The following is a 17,939-nucleotide window of genomic DNA, read 5'->3' as shown; positions in this document are numbered from 1 at the left end:
GGCTCTTTCCACATGAAAAGCTTACATTCCCGTGCAGAGCGAAACATTTCCGCCTTGTGCGGAGTTTTTCTAGATTAATCTAGAAAAAGTAACAAACACGTCCATTCATAAAGATTAGAGCAAGCGGTATGCAGAAGGAAAATACCGCTTGCTCGACAGTAGCGATAGGTGGGCGGATTACTTGTAAATGAATGGGACGGACCTCCCAAGCAGCATCAGACAGAGGAGCGCACGGAGGGAATCGGGCAGCTTTTATTTTTCCGCATGTCTTCCGCCACGCTACCGCCAGCTTCCTCCAGAAAACTTTCGCACTTGTATCGCAACAGGCAACTTCTTTATGAATGACCACCCAGAAGTCTTAAGTACCGCTTGCGGAGAAGAACGGTGTTTTCCCGCACTACCGAGTGGTCCTTTATGAATGATACCCTTTGAGAATAGAGCCCAATGTGTGCAGCTCCCCATCCACCCTTAGCAATTTTCCACCCCAGGCACCGTCCTATGTTGGCTTCCCAGAAATCCAGCCCTGCGCATGCCAGTCACTCACATCACATCCTCATATTTCACACACTCGTCCTTCCCTTCTCTCTGGCTGCTTGCAGGAGATTGTCACATGTGGGGGCGGGGCCAAAACGGAGGGAAAAAGGAACTGGCGACATCATTGGCCAAGGGGAGGGACAAAGGCTGAGGCTGAGCTGCGGTGATTGGTTTAGCAGTGCTGAGGGGCGGGACTCTTGTCTGCAGGCTCAGCAGGAAACACATATTTATGAACATTGCAGCAATTAATACAGAAATCCCAGACACAAAAAAAGTAACACAATTTATAGAAAGTTTGTTAATTAACAGATGGTTGGCAATGTGTTGTGGGCGGGGTTTGGCGCTTACATCATCATTATCTAGCTCAGCCTGCAGCTATCCTTATGGGCTGAGGCTGAGTCTGTCACACGAAACCCCCTCGCCCTCTGACCAATCACTGGCAGGGGGTGTGGATTTGATGTGAAAAGGTGGGTGGTTTGAGTAGTACTTCCGTATTGTGCATGGGAATCAGCTGATATAATCTGGCGTGCCTTGTAGTGCTCACAGCTAGTGTTGGGCAAACAGTGTTCGCCACTGTTCGGGTTCTGCAGAACATCACCCTATTCGGGTGATGTTCGAGTTCGGCCGAACACCTGATGGTGTTCGGCCAAACTGTTCGGCCATATGGCCGAACTAAGAGCGCATGGCCGAACGTTACCCGAACGTTCGGCTAGCGCTGTGATTGGCCGAACGGGTCACGTGTAGTGTTGGGCGAACATCTAGATGTTCGGGTTCGGGCCGAACATGGCCGCGATGTTCGGGTGTTCGAGCTGAACTCCGAACATAATGGAAGTCAATGGGGACCCGAACTTTCGTGCTTTGTAAAGCCTCCTTACATGCTACATACCCCAAATTTACAGGGTATGTGCACCTTGGGAGTGGGTACAAGAGGGAAAAAAATTAGCAAAAAGAGCTTATAGTTTTTGAGAAAATCGATTTTAAAGTTTCAAAGGGAAAACTGTCTTTTAAATGCGGGAAATGTCTGTTTTCTTTGCACAGGTAACATGCTTTTTGTCGGCATGCAGTCATAAATGTAATACATATAAGAGGTTCCAGGAAAAGGGCCTGGTAACGCTAACCCAGCAGCAGCACACGTGATGGAACAGGAGGAGGGTGGCGCAGGAAGAGAAGGCCACGCTTTGAGACACAACAACCCAGGCCTTGCATGAGGACAAGAAGCGTGCGGATAGCAATTTGCATTTTGTCGCCATGCAGTCATAAATGTAATACAGATGAGAGGTTCCAGGAAAAGGGACCGGTAACGCTAACCCAGCAGCAGCACACATGATGGAACAGGAGGAGGGCAGCGCAGGAGGAGAAGGCCACGCTTTGAGACACAACAACCCAGGCCTTGCATGAGGACAAGAAGCGTGCGGATAGCAATTTGCATTTTGTCGCCATGCAGTCATAAATGTAATACAGATGAGAGGTTCAATAAACAGGGACCAGAAACGCTAACCCATCACAGATGTTCATTGTTCATGTTACTTGGTTGGGGTCCGGGAGTGTTGCGTAGTCGTTTCCAATCCAGGATTGATTCATTTTAATTTGAGTCAGACGGTCTGCATTTTCTGTGGAGAGGCGGATACGCCGATCTGTGACGATGCCTCCGGCAGCACTGAAACAGCGTTCCGACATAACGCTGGCTGCCGGGCAAGCCAGCACCTCTATTGCGTACATTGCCAGTTTGTGCCAGGTGTCTAGCTTCGAAAACCCAATAGTTGAAGGGTGCAGATGGATTGTTCAACACAGCTATGCCATCTGACATGTAGTCCTTGACCATCTTCTCCAGGCGATCAGTGTTGGAGGTGGATCTGCACGCTTGCTGTTCTGCACTGCTTGAAGAAAGAGTCAGACAGGTCAAAATGGAAGAATACCAGCAGGCCCTTGTGGAGACTTTAGAGAGGAGATTGACATCCTCCCCCTCCTCTAGCCAGTTGTACGCCGACAGACTGACTTCCGCAAACCCAGGACGACCAGGAGGGCAGCAAACAACACAAGCCGCAGCTAGTGCCCAAAAGGGAATGGTATCGGCAGTGTCCTTGGAGTGGGAACATTTTCTGACACCTATGCAGCAGCACACAGAACAGCAAGCGTGCAGATCCACCTCCAACACCGATCGCCTGGAGAAGATGGTCAAGGACTACATGTCAGATGGCATAGCTGTGTTGAACAATCCATCTGCACCCTTCAACTATTGGGTATCGAAGCTAGACACCTGGCACAAACTGGCAATGTATGCAATAGAGGTGCTGGCTTGCCCGGCAGCCAGCGTTATGTCGGAACGCTGTTTCAGTGCTGCCGGAGGCATCGTCACAGATCGGCGTATCCGCCTCTCCACAGAAAATGCAGACCGTCTGACTCAAATTAAAATGAATCAATCCTGGATTGGAAACGACTACGCAACACTCCCGGACCCCAACCAAGTAACATGAACAATGAACATCTGTGATGGGTTAGCGTTTCCGGTCCCTGTTTATTGAACCTCTCATCTGTATTACATTTATGACTGCATGGCGACAAAATGCAAATTGCTATCCGCACGCTTCTTGTCCTCATGCAAGGCCTGGGTTGTTGTGTCTCAAAGCGTGGCCTTCTCTTCCTGCGCCACCCTCCTCCTGTTCCATCACGTGTGCTGCTGCTGGGTTAGCGTTACCAGGCCCTTTTCCTGGAACCTCTTATATGTATTACATTTATGACTGCATGCCGACAAAAAGCATGTTACCTGTGCAAAGAAAACAGACATTTCCCGCATTTAAAAGACAGTTTTCCCTTTGAAACTTTAAAATCGATTTTCTCAAAAACTATAAGCTCTTTTTGCTAATTTTTTTTCCTCTTGTACCCACTCCCAATGTGCACATACCCTGTAAATTTGGGGTATGTAGCATGTAAGGAAGCTTTACAAAGCACGAAAGTTCGGGTCCCCATTGACTTCCATTATGTTCGGAGTTCGGCGCAAACACCCGAACATCGCGGCGATGTTCGGCGAACGTTCGCGAACCCGAACATCTAGGTGTTCGCCCAACACTACTCACAGCCTGCCTGTCTCTGCCTGCCATCCTATGCGTCCTCCTCCACCAGGGCCAGCAGCAGAAGCCAGCCTCATGCCTCCTCCTCCACCAGGTCCAGCTGCAGAAGCCAGCCTCATGCCTCCTCCAGCAGCAGAAGCCAGCCTCATGCCTCCTCCTCCACCAAGGCCAGCAGCTAAAGCCAGCCTCATGCCTCCTCCTCCACCAGGGCCAGCAGCTGTAGCCAGACTCATGCCTCCTCCTCCACCAGGGCCAGCAGCTGAAGCCAAACTCATGCCTCCTCCTCCACCAGGGCCAGCAGCTGAAGCCAGCCTCATGCCGCCTTCTCCACCAGGGCCAGCAGCTGAAGCCAGACTCATGCCTCCTCCTCCACCAAGGCCAGCAGCTAAAGCCAGCCTCATGCCTCCTCCTCCACCAGGGCCAGCAGCTGAAGCCAGCCTCATGCCTCCTCCTTCACCAGGGCCAGCAGCGGAAGCCAGACTCATGCCGCCTCCTCCACCAAGGCCAGCAGCTGAAGCCAGCCTCATGCCTCCTCCTCCACCAGGGCCAGCAGCTGAAGCCAGCCTCATGCCTCCTCCTCCACCAGGGCCAGCAGCTGAAGCCAGACTCATGCCTCCTCCTCCTCCACCAGGGCCAGCAGCTGAAGCCAGCCTCATGTCTCCTCCTTCACCAGGGCCAGCAGCTGAAGCCAGACTCATGCCTCCTCCTCCACCAGGGCCAGCAGCTGAAGCCAGCCTCATGCCTCCTCCTCCACCAGGGCCAGCAGCTGAAGCCAGCCTCATGCCTCCTCCTTCACCAGGGCCAGCAGCTGAAGCCAGCCTCATGCCTCCTCCTTCACCAGGGCCAGCAGCTGAAGCCAGCCTCATGCCTCCTCCTTCACCAGGGCCAGCAGCTGAAGCCAGCCTCATGCCTCCTCCTCCACCAGGGCCAGCAGCTGAAGCCAGCCTCATGCCTCCTCCTCCACCAGGGCCAGCAGCTGAAGCCAGCCTCATGCCTCCTCCTCCACCAGGGCCAGCAGCTGAAGCCAGCCTCATGCCTCCTCCTCCACCAGGGCCAGCAGCTGAAGCCAGACTCATGCCTCCTCCTCCACCAGGGCCTGCAACTGAAGCCAGACTCATGCCTCCTCCTCCACCAGGGCCAGCAGCGGAAGCCAGCCTTGTGCCCCAGCTGTCCTCACAGTAAGTAGCTGAGCTCACTTACTTGCTTTTAAAGGGAAACTTAACTAAGAGGGATATGAATGTTTTATTTTAAACAATACCAGTTGCCTGGCAGTCCTACTGATCTCTTTGACTGCAGTAGTGGCTTAATCACACCAGAAACAAGCATGCAGCTAATCCAGTCTGACTTCAGTCAGAGCACCTGATCCGCATGCTTGTTGAGGGGCTGTGGCTAACAGTATTAGATACACAGGATCATCAGGAGAGTTAGGCAACTGGTATTATTTTAAAAGAAAAAAAATCCATATCCTTCTCAGTTTAGGTTCACTTTAAACAATGCTACGTTCTTGGCTATCCTGCTTATCCTCTGCCTGTAATCTTTTTAGCTATTGACCCTGAACAAGCATGCAGCATATCAGGTGCTTCTGACATTGTCACTTCTGACTTATCTGATCCTTGTTTCTGTTGGGATTCAGTCACTACTGCAACCAAATAGATCAGCTGTATAGCAAAACAAATGGTATTGTTTAAAAGGAAAATACATTTTGCAGCCTCCATATCTCTTTTTGCAGTTGTCCTTTTATATGATATATGAGGCAAAGCCAAGGTGAGCGGGATATAGAGGCTGATTATTTCCTTTTAAATAATGCACATTGCCTGGCTGTCCTGCTGTCTGTATGACTGATATTGTGGTTTCACTCCTCCCAGAGTGTGATGCCATCCTGAAATGGTCCTGACAGTTTGCTGTCTGTGATCCTGATTGCATTGAGGGAAATAATGGCTTCCTACTGCCAAGCAAGCAATATCTCCCTCTGTGCATAGAACTCTGTAACATTCCATACAGATCACCTGGCAGAACTAAAGCCTCCAGTGATACATTTCAGAATGAAAATCAGAGAGAGGAAAGATTTTTTTTTTTTTTTTTATCATGGGCAGACGCTGACTAAATATTCTATGAATGAACGTTGTAAACAATAAGCAATTTTATTCATTGTGATTTACAGTTCATTTAAATCAGTTTAGCTTTACTTACCTGGAGCCTCCTTCAGTGCTGAAATTCTGTGTAGTCCTCCCTGCAGTTCTGCTGTCACCTATTCTTCTGTTACCCATTCTTCTGTTGTCCCCTCCGTAGCGGTGGCTTTTGTGCAAGCACTGGTGCATGCAATGCTTGTGCTGCCTTGCCTGGGAGCATTCTATGCAGTACTATTGTGCAGAACACTTCTGGCCAGACGCATGACCATGAGCGGTGCATGCACCCATGCATGCGCAGAAGCCGCTGACCCATACGGAGTGGATGAATGGGTGACAGCAGAACTGCGGCGAGGGACACAGACTTCTCGGGGCTGCAGGAAGTCCCAGGTAAATAAAGCTACACTGATTTCATTTGCCTCATATTTCCTTCATGTGCACCTGTAGAATTTTTTTTTTTTTTTATTCTTTGCCAAATTAACTCAGTATGCTGATGGGGGTTGGGGAGCACAATTTCTTACCTGTAGGACTGTTCATGAAGCCCTTTGTCCCTGTGATGGTTGCCAGCCTTACCTGGCCGCACCTAAAAGAATTCTGCTGTAGAGTGTGCTCCTGGCCGCAATGCATACTACAGCTCCCAGTATATATTGCCGCTTGCATCTCCTGGCATGCATTGTGGCCGGGACTGTGCTTTACAGTGGGATTCTGGTTGGTTGGGATAGTGAACATCACATGGAATGGGAGCTTTACGAGTAGCCCCCAGTAGGTAAGCAATGGTGTAACCCCTGGCCTCCCAACAGCATACTGAGTTGCAAACCTTACTTATGGCGGGGTTCATTTAAAAAACATTTTTTCCCTTCTGTACTGGTGTTCAGTGTACTTTAAAGTGTACAAGCAGTTATACTTGGGGCTTCCTCTAGCCCCTTGAAGCTTGTGGGCTCCCTCGCTGACCTCCGCTGGCTGGAATGGTTAAAGCCGAGGGAACCAGAGACGAGGACTGCCTAAAAAATGAGAAAACGATGTTCTACATACCTGGGGCTTCCTCCAGCCCCATAAGCCTGGATTGCTCCCACGCCGCCGTCCTCCGCTGCCTCTATCGCCGGTACCGGGTCCCGTCACTTCCGGCGGATGCGGCCAGTCTTCCTCATGCACAGGGGCTCCCTCCGGCTCTGTGCGCCTGCGCAGTACGGAGGGAGCACACTGCGCTTGCGTCGACTGGCCGAAATGACGGGACCCGGTACTGGCGGACAGAGGCAGCGGAGAAAGGCGGCGTGGGATCGATCCAGGCTAATGGGGCTGAAGGAAGCCCCAGGTATGTATAAATCTCTTATGTTCTTGTCTCTGGTTCTCTTTAAAGCCATGACTGGACTAAATCATGTTCCAATGGTGCCCCCCCCCCCCCCCCCCCCCCCAATGGTGCTTCTGTGGCAAGTAGCACACTGGACCTGCGCAGAATACTCCTAGCCACAGGAGTATGATCAAGAATGTGCATGACTGCAGATTTCCAGCACTCCCAGACTACCGAGCTAGACAGTGGAAAAATGGGTGGGACTGGGAGGATGATGAGGAAGCCCACAGCCTACAGGGGGCGCTGGAGGAAGTACTCTGTAGTTATTTGGTTTCCTTTAGGCCTCTTTCAGACAGCAGAGTACCGTGACATGTCCAGTCTGAGCATGGCATGCTTAGATCTGACTCCACTGCTGATACCCAGGGCCGGATTTGTACTTACCAGTGCCCTAGGCCTGCTGTCACCAAGCGCCCCCAAACCCCCCCCCCCCCCCGCCACCACTAAAAAACATTCTGTCCAACTATCTGACTAGCGATCACTGGTTTAAATGGGCTTATTTCAGTTGTGCTGCTGTGCCCCTCATTGAACAAAGAATCGGTGGATGCTCTGTCCTCTCATGATTCCTGGAATTTGCGCTCCTGCTCGAATGTGCACAGCAGCCGATAGTGTTCTGGGAATGCATACTTGAGAAATTACGGTGATGTATGATCGGTACTCGTCAAGAATGCATAACACTATACTGGCCTCGGTTGCTGTGCACATCTGGGCAAGAGCCAGAAATTACAGGGAGCGCGAGTGGCCAGAGCATGCGCTGCTTCTTTGTCCTCTGTGCGACTGGCTGCAGTCGGAGCCACAAACAGGTGACAAGGCAGTGCAATGGAGAGAAGCCCATCCAAAACAGAGAACAGGTAAGTAGCAAACATCCTGTCAAGACCCACTTTGGATGTTTGGTTGTAATTAGAGCGGACCTGAACTCAGAACTTCCTCTCTGCTCTAAAAGATACTCAACAACATAATAACCTTTAAAGAAAAAACATTTCTTTGTTACAGCTGATACAAATCCTGCAATAAATAGACAGTGTGTCTAATTCCTACTTTCATGGAAGCAAATAGATTAACATCTTGTGCTTTAATTTATATGTTGCAGCAGTCAGGTGACACAGGGAAGATATAAAATTACAACTTGAGATTAGACACAGATGTGGAAAAATTTGAAAGGCTCTCTAAATACATACATGGTGCATGTCTCTGCAGGTTTTCCTTCTGTCCTGTGCAAGAGTTCAGCTCCACTTTAAAGCATCTGAATGACATTTATATTTGCTGAAAAATCTATATATCTCTTTTGAATGCTGAATGTACATATGGTGGTGTGCTCTAACATATTGGCAGTATACAGGAACAAAGTCTGAAGAAGCTTTATTAGCAGAACGATTACTCTGGCTGGATTACGATGGCTAAGATGGTACAATGTTCTACTGCTACAGGAAAGCAGAAGGATGCCAAACCATAAACACCAGCATAGAGGTAGTAACAGCTCAGGTGACAGTGACAGTTTAGCAATGAAAGGGAAGCATACAGCATTTTTTTTCCAGGTTGCAGCAGTTCTCATATATGGTCGGAGCTGAAGGACAGAAAATGAGTCAGGAAAGAGTTAACTAAAGCAGAGACGAGATCACTGGCTAGGAAGAAAAAAAAGCAATAAATTAGGCCTAGATAAGAAAGTGTAATTTACAACTGCTGGGGTCAGTGTCACAGCTGTAAAAAAGAAGGCAAAGAAACTAGCAGAAATGTTTGTGAATGCCTGCATTTGAACTCAGCGGAACTTAGTTTTATCTGCTTTGTAATGTAAATCCCTGGTATTTCTCACATCCACTTGTACTGTATGTCGATCATATAGATAATTGGATCATCAGGTGACAGTTATGATTGATCCTGATTGTTATAACACATCAGGAAGTGAGAGGTGCAGGGATTGGGTAACTCTGGAATTCAACTATTAGTGCAGAGCAGGGCGCTGGCTGGTTGCGCTGCGGGAAGAGAGGAGATGATTTACTTTGACATATGACCTCTTCTCTCTCCAAGTCCTGCCACCCTTCTGATCTTATCTGCATCCCCACCAGCCAACCCAGGTCACATGACTGCCAGGCCAGCCCAGCACCCAGGCCAACACAGAAACTCTGCCTATTATTGTAAAATTCTGGCCGTTTATGGTATTTCTGTGTGGGAACACAACTGCTGCTATTTTGTGGTAATGTGCTGCAGAGGCGCTCCTGATCTCCCAGGACCCTAACAACTCCCCTGGTCAATGAAATGGTAACCATTCCCTGATGTCAATTTTATGCTAATTGTATGCAATGGTTGCTGCTTAGAGTTGAAACAATAAAATATAGCCAGTTTATGTTGTAGAGCCCCTGACTAGGGATCATCAATAATAAGCAAATCATCCCAAGCTGGTGCAGGATTATGCAAGTTTTTACGTACAAATGTGTGAAACTTAAAAATGGACCATCAGCTTGGCAGAATGAATTTGTCCCATTTCCAAGCTGCATATATTTGCATATAAAATTGCATGATTCTGCATCAACTTGGTAGTATTTGCATCGCATTGCCCATCCCTACTACTGCATTGTGGGAGTTCCTGCCCCCTGCACACTGGTGGGTGGGCTCCTTAGCTCAGCCTGTAAGCTGTTTTCTGACCACAGACCGTCAGTCTGGTGTAAAGTGCATTCCTGAAGGTAAGGCTTGGGTGTAAGTTCTTGGGAGTTTTTTTGGAGGGGGTAGGTTATCAAGAAGAATACATAGTGGATAACCACAGGTCAGTATTAACCTGCTGGGCATTTCAATTCCCCCCACCCCTATCATGTAGCTAGCCTAGCGCTAGCTACATGATTCTCCCCTTCCTCCTCTCTCCCTCCCACCCTTCTAATCGCTGCCGGGGATCACGCCCATAAGGAAATCCCATTCTGAACGGGATTTCCTTTAGGGCTTCCCCCGTTGCCATGGCGACGAACGGAGTGCCGTCATCGACGTCACTGGGACTCCCGATCCACCCCAAAGCGCAGCCTGGCGGCGATTGGCCAGGCTGTGCACGGGGTCTGCGGGGGGGGGGGGGGGGGCTCTTTCGCGTCGGGGATCGGCGCCGATCAGGGCAAACACGCAGCTAGCAAAGTGCTAGCTGCGTGTTTGAAAAAAAAATTATCAAAATCGGCCCAGCGGGGCCTGAGCGGTGCCCTCTAGCGCTAGAGAGGTTAAGTGTGTGTGTATGTATATAGATATGTAATCCACTTTCTATTGGTTGTAGATGTTCCAGGCTTGCATATTTGTATGTAGAGATGAGCAGGCAAAATTTCTAACTTGATTTTGTAAGGTGTTTTTTTTTGTTGTGAGTGATTACGATACATACATTCATTCATTCATTCGACCCCAAATTTGGTCTGTACATCAAGGGTATCCCAGGCAGCATGTTGAAACTTTTATTTTTCGTTTTTGTAATGGCCACTCTGTAATGCACCTATGTGACATTTGCAGTGTGTTGTGGTATAATAATGTGTGGCAGCGTAACCCATGGTGCAAAATGCCTGGAGATGACTGTTTGGGACCACTAATGGACAAAAATCTCCTAACCAATCAGGTTAATTAAATCTCTATCTAATTTTTGGATCCCTTCAATCAAGCTGATTGAATTGGTTAGGAGATTTTTGTCTTAGTGGTCCCAAACCAGAATTCCTGAATGCTTATGTAAAGAATTGTTTGTAAACAATCATCTGGCAAATTGTACCATTATTGGTCACCTTTTAACCACTTGAGGACTCAGCCTTTACCCCCCCCTTAAAGAGACTCTGTAACAAATTTTTCAGCCTTAGTTCTTCTATCCTATAAGTTCCTATGCCTGTTCTAATGTGCTCTGGCTTACTGCAGCCTTTCCTAATTGCACTGTCTCTGTAATAAATCTTATCTCCTGTCCTCTGTCAGGCTAAGGCTTGAATGTGTGGAATGTGCAGGGCTGCTTGTGATTTGATAGAAGCGATACACACCCTCTGCAGGCCCCCTGCACACTCTGTATGACTCACACACTCTGTTTATGTGAGCCTATCACAAGCTGGTTAGTTTGTTTGTAAACACTGCCTAAAACTGTTAATTACAAGCCAGGATTGCCGCAGAGAGTGGCAGAAACAGAACAGAGGGGCACAGAAGAAAATAAGGAATAGAATGGTATGCTTTTTAGTGTAAGAATATTAGAGTACAGATTATCTTTAAGGACCAGCGTGGTTTTTTTTATGATCCGTGCTGGGTGGGCTCTGCAGCCCCCAGCACAGATCCGGTTGCAGGCAGAGCGATCAGATCACCCCCCTTTTTCCCCCCTATGGGGATGATGTGCAGGGGGGGGTCTGATCGCTCCTGCCTGCCTGGGTGTTGCGGGGGGGGGCACCTCAAAGCCCCCCTTCGCGGCGAAATTCCCCCTCTCACCCCTGGTGATCGGGGCTGCACAGGACGCTATCCGTCCTGTGCAGCCTGTGACAGGCTGTCCTCTGTCACATGGTGGCGATCCCCGGCCGCTGATTGGCGGGCTCTGGGGGGGGGCCTTATATAAAACAGCGGCGATTGGGGGATCAGAGAGGGCTGGCGGCGATCGGAGGGGTGATGTAGCTAGCCAAGTGTTAGCTACACCCCCTCCGAAAATTTAATTAAAAAAAAAAGACCCTCCAGGGCCTGAGAAATCCACCACGGCGGTAATGGGCGAGCTGAGCTCGTCATTACCGCCAAGGTGGTTAAATATCCGTATTCTATACACAACAGGGTCTTCCACTAGGCAACCTAGGCAGGTGCCTGGGGCCTAGTGGGTGTTAAAGGAAACATTAACTGAGAAGGGATATTGATGTTTCCTTTCAAATAATACCGGTTGCTTGTCAGTCATGCTGATCTATTTGGCTGCAGTAGTGACTGAATCACGCACCTGAAACAAGCATGCAACTAATCCAGTCTGACTTCAGTCAGAGCACCTGGTCTGCATGCTTGTTGAGGGGCTGTGGCTAAAAGTATTCGAAACACAGGATCAGCTTGAGTGAGAAAACTGGTATTTTAAAAGGAAAAATGCATATCCTTCTCCGTTTAGATTCCCTTTTAAAGGACATCCAAGGTGAAAATAAACTGATGCGAAAAACAATTGTATCTATCCTCCTTCTCCTAAAAATGATTTTTTTTTTAAAGTTTTCTCACAGTTTTATTTTATATTTAAAGCTAGTTTTTAAGTTTTTACTGTTTCATTGTCTCTGCTCAATTGCTCCTTCATTGAAGTATGCTAGAGCACAAATCTATGAATTATTGATCCTTTTTATCTCTTTCCTGCTCTGGGAAGCCATTTACTGACAGGAAAGTGTTTTATGGCTGTAATTTCTTATCACCGTGGGTTATGCTATAGTCTGACCCGGACAAAAAGTGTCAATTGCATACCTGATGTTTAACTCTCTCAGGCAGAGAAGGGGGAAAAAAAGGAACACAGCCTAGTTATTTGTGTACTTGGCACTGTACATACACATGCCTATCTCATCATTTGACATGTCACCTCGTTTGTCCTTTAAGGGGTGAAGCAAGTACAAATGGCGCCTGATGTTTTGGCGTTGCCATAGGCCGTAACAGGAATTACAGCTAAAGCGGCACTCAGACAGTAATTTGGGTGCCATCAAGACGCAGGCCAATTTAGTTTGATAACTGTGTAATTTGGCTGTCAGCAGTAGCTTGCAGCCGGGTTGCGTATTTCCCCACTGTCCACGGCGACCTGGAGGGGGAATGATAATTAATGCCGCCAGAACGTTTGCAGTAGGCGGGTGAGCAGTTTCTTTACCCTGCGCCCAAATTACCTGCTGCCTTAATTTATATGTGTGTTAAGGGGTCCACCTCACACCACCTCACCCCCCCCCCCCTCTCTCCACTACAGCTTATCATCAAGGCCACAAAAGGGTGCTAAATGTAATGGGGCCCTAGGCAAGGTAGTATACAGTGGCTTGCAAAAGTATTCGGCACCCTTGAAGTTTTCCACATTTTGTCACATTACTGCCACAACCATGAATCAATTTTATTGGAATTCCACGTGAAAGACCAATACAAAGTGGTGTACATGTGAGAAGTGGAACGAAAATCATACATTATTCCAAACATTGTTTACAAATAAATAACTGCAAAGTGGGGTGTGTGTAATTATTCAGCCCCCTGAGTCAATACTTTGTAGAACCACCTTTTGCTGCAATTACAGCTGCCAGTCTTTTAGGGTATGTCTCTACCAGCTTTGCACACCTAGAGACTGAAATCCTTGCCCATTCTTCTTTACAAAACAGCACCAGCTCAGTCAGATTAGATGGACAGCATTTGTGAACAGCATTTTTCAGATCTTGTCACAGATTCTCGATTGGATTTAGATCTGGACTTTGACTGGGCCATTCTAACATATGGATATGTTTTGTTTTAAACCATTCCATTGTTGCCCTGGCTTTATGTTTAGGGTCATTGTCCTGCTGGAAGGTGAACCTCCGCCCCAGTCTCAAGTCTTTTGCAGACTCCAAGAGGTTTTCTTCCAAGATTGCCCTGTATTTGGCTCCATCCATCTTCCCATCAACTCTGACCAGCTTCCCTGTCCCTGCTGAAGAGATGCACCCCCAGAGCATGATGCTGCCACCACCATATTTGACAGTGGGGATGGTGTGTTCAGAGTGATGTGCAGTGCTAGTTTTCTGCCACACATAGCGTTTTACATTTCGGCCAAAAAGTTCCATTTTGGTCTCATCCGACCAGAGCACCTACTTCCACATGGTTTCTGTGTCTCCCACATGGCTTGTGGCAAACTGCAAACGGGACTTCTTATGCTTTTCTGTTAACAATGGCTTTCTTCTTGTCACTCTTCCATAAAGGCCAACATTGTGCCGTGCATGACTAATAGTTGTCCTATGGACAGATTCCCCCACCTGAGCTGTAGATCTCTGCAGCTCGTCCAGAGTCACCATGGGCCTCTTGACTGCATTTCTGATCAGCGCTCTCCTTGTTCAGCCTGTGACTTTAGGTGGACGGCCTTGTCTTGGTAGGTTTACAGTTGTGCCATACTCCTTCCATTTCTTAATGATCGCTTGAACAGTGCTCCGTGGGATGTTCAAGGCTTTGGAAATCTTTTTGTAGCCTAAGCCTGCTTTAAATTTCTCAATAACTTTATCCCTGACCTGTCTGGTGTGTTCTTTGGACTTCATGGTGTTGTTGCTCCCGAGATTCTCTTAGACAACCTCTGAGTCCATCACAGAACAGCTGTATTCGTACCGACATTAGATTACACACAGGTGCACTCTATTTAGTCATTAGCACTCATCAGGCAATGTCTATGGGCAACTGACTGCACTCAGACCAAAGGGGGCTGAATAATTATGCAAACCCCACTTTGCAGTTATTAATTTGTAAAAAATGTTTGGAATCGTGTATGATTTTCGTTCCACTTCTCACGTGTACACCGCTTTGTATTGGTCTTTCACGTGGAATTCCAATAAAATTGATTCATGTTTGTGGCAGTAATGTGACAAAATGTGGAAAACATCAAAGGGGGCCGAATACTTTTGCAAGCCACTGTATGTTAATCTAATTCTAAGTAGTAGTGAATGTGTAGATTCAATGTAACTTTAAAGGCCCAGTGTCACAAACCATACTGTGTCAAGCAGTGAAGTGTACAAGAGTGCAATTCACCAGGATTTTTTCATTTGTGGACAGAAAATGTATAAACTTCCTGAAATCAATCCTGTGCCTGTACTGGTGTTGGGATGCTCTACTGCTGTGTAGGGGGAGCATAATCACCCAGCTGATTCATGTATGCTCCCCCAGCCTTCATAGACCATTCTTAACCAGCACTGCACTTGGAGACTCCTAAGTGACTCAGCTGGGTGAGAGGCTAGTTATACTCCCCCCTACACAGCTGGTGTGTGTCTCAATGCCAGAACAGGCACAGGATTGGTTTCATGAAGGTTATTTTCCGCACCACAAGTAAAAAAGAAGAAAAAAAAATCCTGGTGACTTGCACTGAACATTCATCAGCAGTAAACATCACTGCTTGGCACACATTTGTTATTGACATTGGTCCTTAAAGTAAACCAAAGACTAACAAATAGAGGGAATTGATACTTGCCCGGGACTTCCTCCAGCCCCATAAGCACATGTGAGTCCCTCGCCATCCTCCCCACAGTCTGCTGTTCAGCCGCAATCAGCCCCGGTAAGAGGCTCAATTGTGTCAGTCCGGATCTATTGCACATGCGTGGAAGACCCATACTGGACCTGACTGAGCCAGTTACTGGGGCTGAATGGCAGACTGCGTGAGGACGGCGAGAGACTCAGATGTGTTTATGGGGCTGGGGGAAGCCCAGGGTAAGTATAGATTTGTTCTATTTGTTAGTCTCTGGTACAATTTAAGGAAAGGGACACACTTGTCTTTCAGTTTTCTGTGTGTGGTTTTTCTGCATGCCATGTGTGTTTTGTATGCAGGAAAAAAATAAGTTGTTCCTTCTCACAGCCACTAATGTAATTGTTAAAAAAAAAAAAAAAAAGTGCAGAATCATCCTGTAGGTTTTTTTTTTTTTTTCTCTGCGTGCGAAAAACACATTGGCTATCATTCATAAAGCATTCCCGCATGCGGAAATGCTGAAAACGGCTCACTTTACTGACCACTTTGCAAAATGTGTATTCATAAAGCCTGTTTCCGCATGAAAAGCTGACATTACTGAGCAGAGCGATAAATCACCGCCTTGTGCGGTGATTATTGTAACAAAATGTTAATTCATAAAGATTTACGCAAGCGGTATGAGGATGGGAAATACTGCTCCCTTGGATGTGGCGATAACAATGTTAAGTGAATGGAGACACAGACCTCCCAGGCAGTTGCAGTAGAGCGGAACACGGAGAAATGTATCAAATCGGCTGCTTCCTGTGTTTCCGCCTGCCTACCGACAGCCTAGTTCGGGAAATCTCCGCACTGCTATCGCAACTGGCAATATTTTTATGAATGAGCAGCCAGAAGTCTAAAATACCGACAGCGGTGTTTTCCCGCATGGATTTATTTTACCGACCACACTTTTATGATTGATAGCCTTTGTGTACTAGCCATTGATTAACAAGTTCCTCAGAAGTCTTTCAGAAAACACGCATGAGAACAGTTGTGTGTCCCCTGCCTCAAGGCTACTCACACTAAGGCATTGTGACAGATACATTTACAGTTACACTGAAGCATACTTTTAACTGCATCAAATGTCACACCGCATGCAATGTGCAATGGAGCTTCCCCTCCATTGGTATTATGTTTTAACAGGATACACAATGCGAGTCTTAAAGGGCAGCTGAAGTAAGGATATTGAGGCCAATACCAGTTGCTTGGTAGCCCTGCTGATCTATATGGCTGCAGTGGTGTCTGAATAACACCAGGAACAAGTATGCAGTTAATCTTGTCAGATCTGACAATGTCAAACATCTAATCTGCTGCATGCTTGTTGAGTCTATGGCTAAAAGTATTAGGGCTGGTGCACACCAGAGCGGTTCTGAAGCGTTTTTTAAAACGCTTGCAGGGGGGCGGGGGCTTGCAGCATTTTGTAGATTTCTGCCTCAATGTTAAAGTATAGGAAAGTGGAAAACTGCTCTGAAAAATGCTAGATCAGAGAGGTTTTCCAGGCGTTTTTGTTACAGAAGCTGTTCAGTAACAGCTTTACTGTAACAATATCTGATATCTGCTACACAAAAAGGCTCCAAAAACCGCTAGGCGTGTTTAGAAAACGTCTCTAAACATGCCTAGAATCGCTCTGAAATCTGCTTCAAAAACCTCTAGCGTTTTGCAGATCTGCTAGAGGTTTTTGGTTTGCACTGGGCCTTAGAGGCAGAGGATCAGCAGGACAGCCAGGCAACTGGTATTGTATAAAAGGTAATACATATGGCAGCCCCCAAATCCTTCACACTTCAGTTGGCCTTTAACCACTTGAGGACCACAGTCTTTTTCTCCATTCACACCACTGCAGCTTTCACGGTTTTATTGCTCGGTCATACAACCTACTATCTAAATTAATTTTACCTCCTTTTCTTCTCACTAATACAGCTTTCTTTTGGTGCTATTTGATTGCTGCTGCGAGTTTTACTTTTTATTATATTCATCAAAGACATGAATGTTGTAAAAAAAAATGATTTTTTTTTAAGTTTCTGTGCTGACATTTTTCAAATAAAGTAAAATTTCTGTATACATTTTTGTCCAAATTTATTGTGCTACATGTCTTTGATTAAAAAAAAAAAAAAAACATTCAGTGTATATTTATTGGTTTGGGTAAAAGTTATAGCGTTTACAAACTATGGTGCAAAAAGTGAATTTTCCCATTTTGAAGCATCTCTGACTTTTCTTGAGCACCTGTCATGTTTCATGAGGTGCTAAAATTCCAGGATAGTATAAATACCCCCCAAATGACCCCATTTTGGAAAGAAGACATCCCAAAGTATTCACTGAGAGGCATGGTGAGTTCATAGAAGTTAGCGTAAAATGACACTTTGTGACAAAAAAAAAGTTTCGATTTCTGCTAACTTGCGACAAAAAAAAAATGAAATCTGCCACGGACTCACTATGCTCCTCTCTGAATACCTTGAAGTGTCTACTTTCCAAAATGGGGTCATTTCTGGGGTGTGTTTACTGTCCTGGCATTTTGGGGGGTACCTAATTGTAAGAACCCCTGTAAAGCCTAAAGGTGCTCATTGGACTTTGGTCCCCTTAGCGCAGTTAGGCTGCAAAAAAGTGCCACACATGTGGTATTGCCGTACTCAGGAGAAGTAGTATAATGTGTTTTGGGGTGTATTTTTACGCATACCCATGCTGGGTGGGAGAAATATCTCTGTAAATGACAATATTTTGATTTTACACACAATTGTCCATTTACA

Source organism: Hyperolius riggenbachi, chromosome 10, assembly GCF_040937935.1.
Source record: "Hyperolius riggenbachi isolate aHypRig1 chromosome 10, aHypRig1.pri, whole genome shotgun sequence".
NCBI lineage: Eukaryota > Metazoa > Chordata > Amphibia > Anura > Hyperoliidae > Hyperolius > Hyperolius riggenbachi.
The sequence above is the reverse complement of the archived record's forward strand: the minus strand, read 5'-3'. Positions refer to the sequence as shown.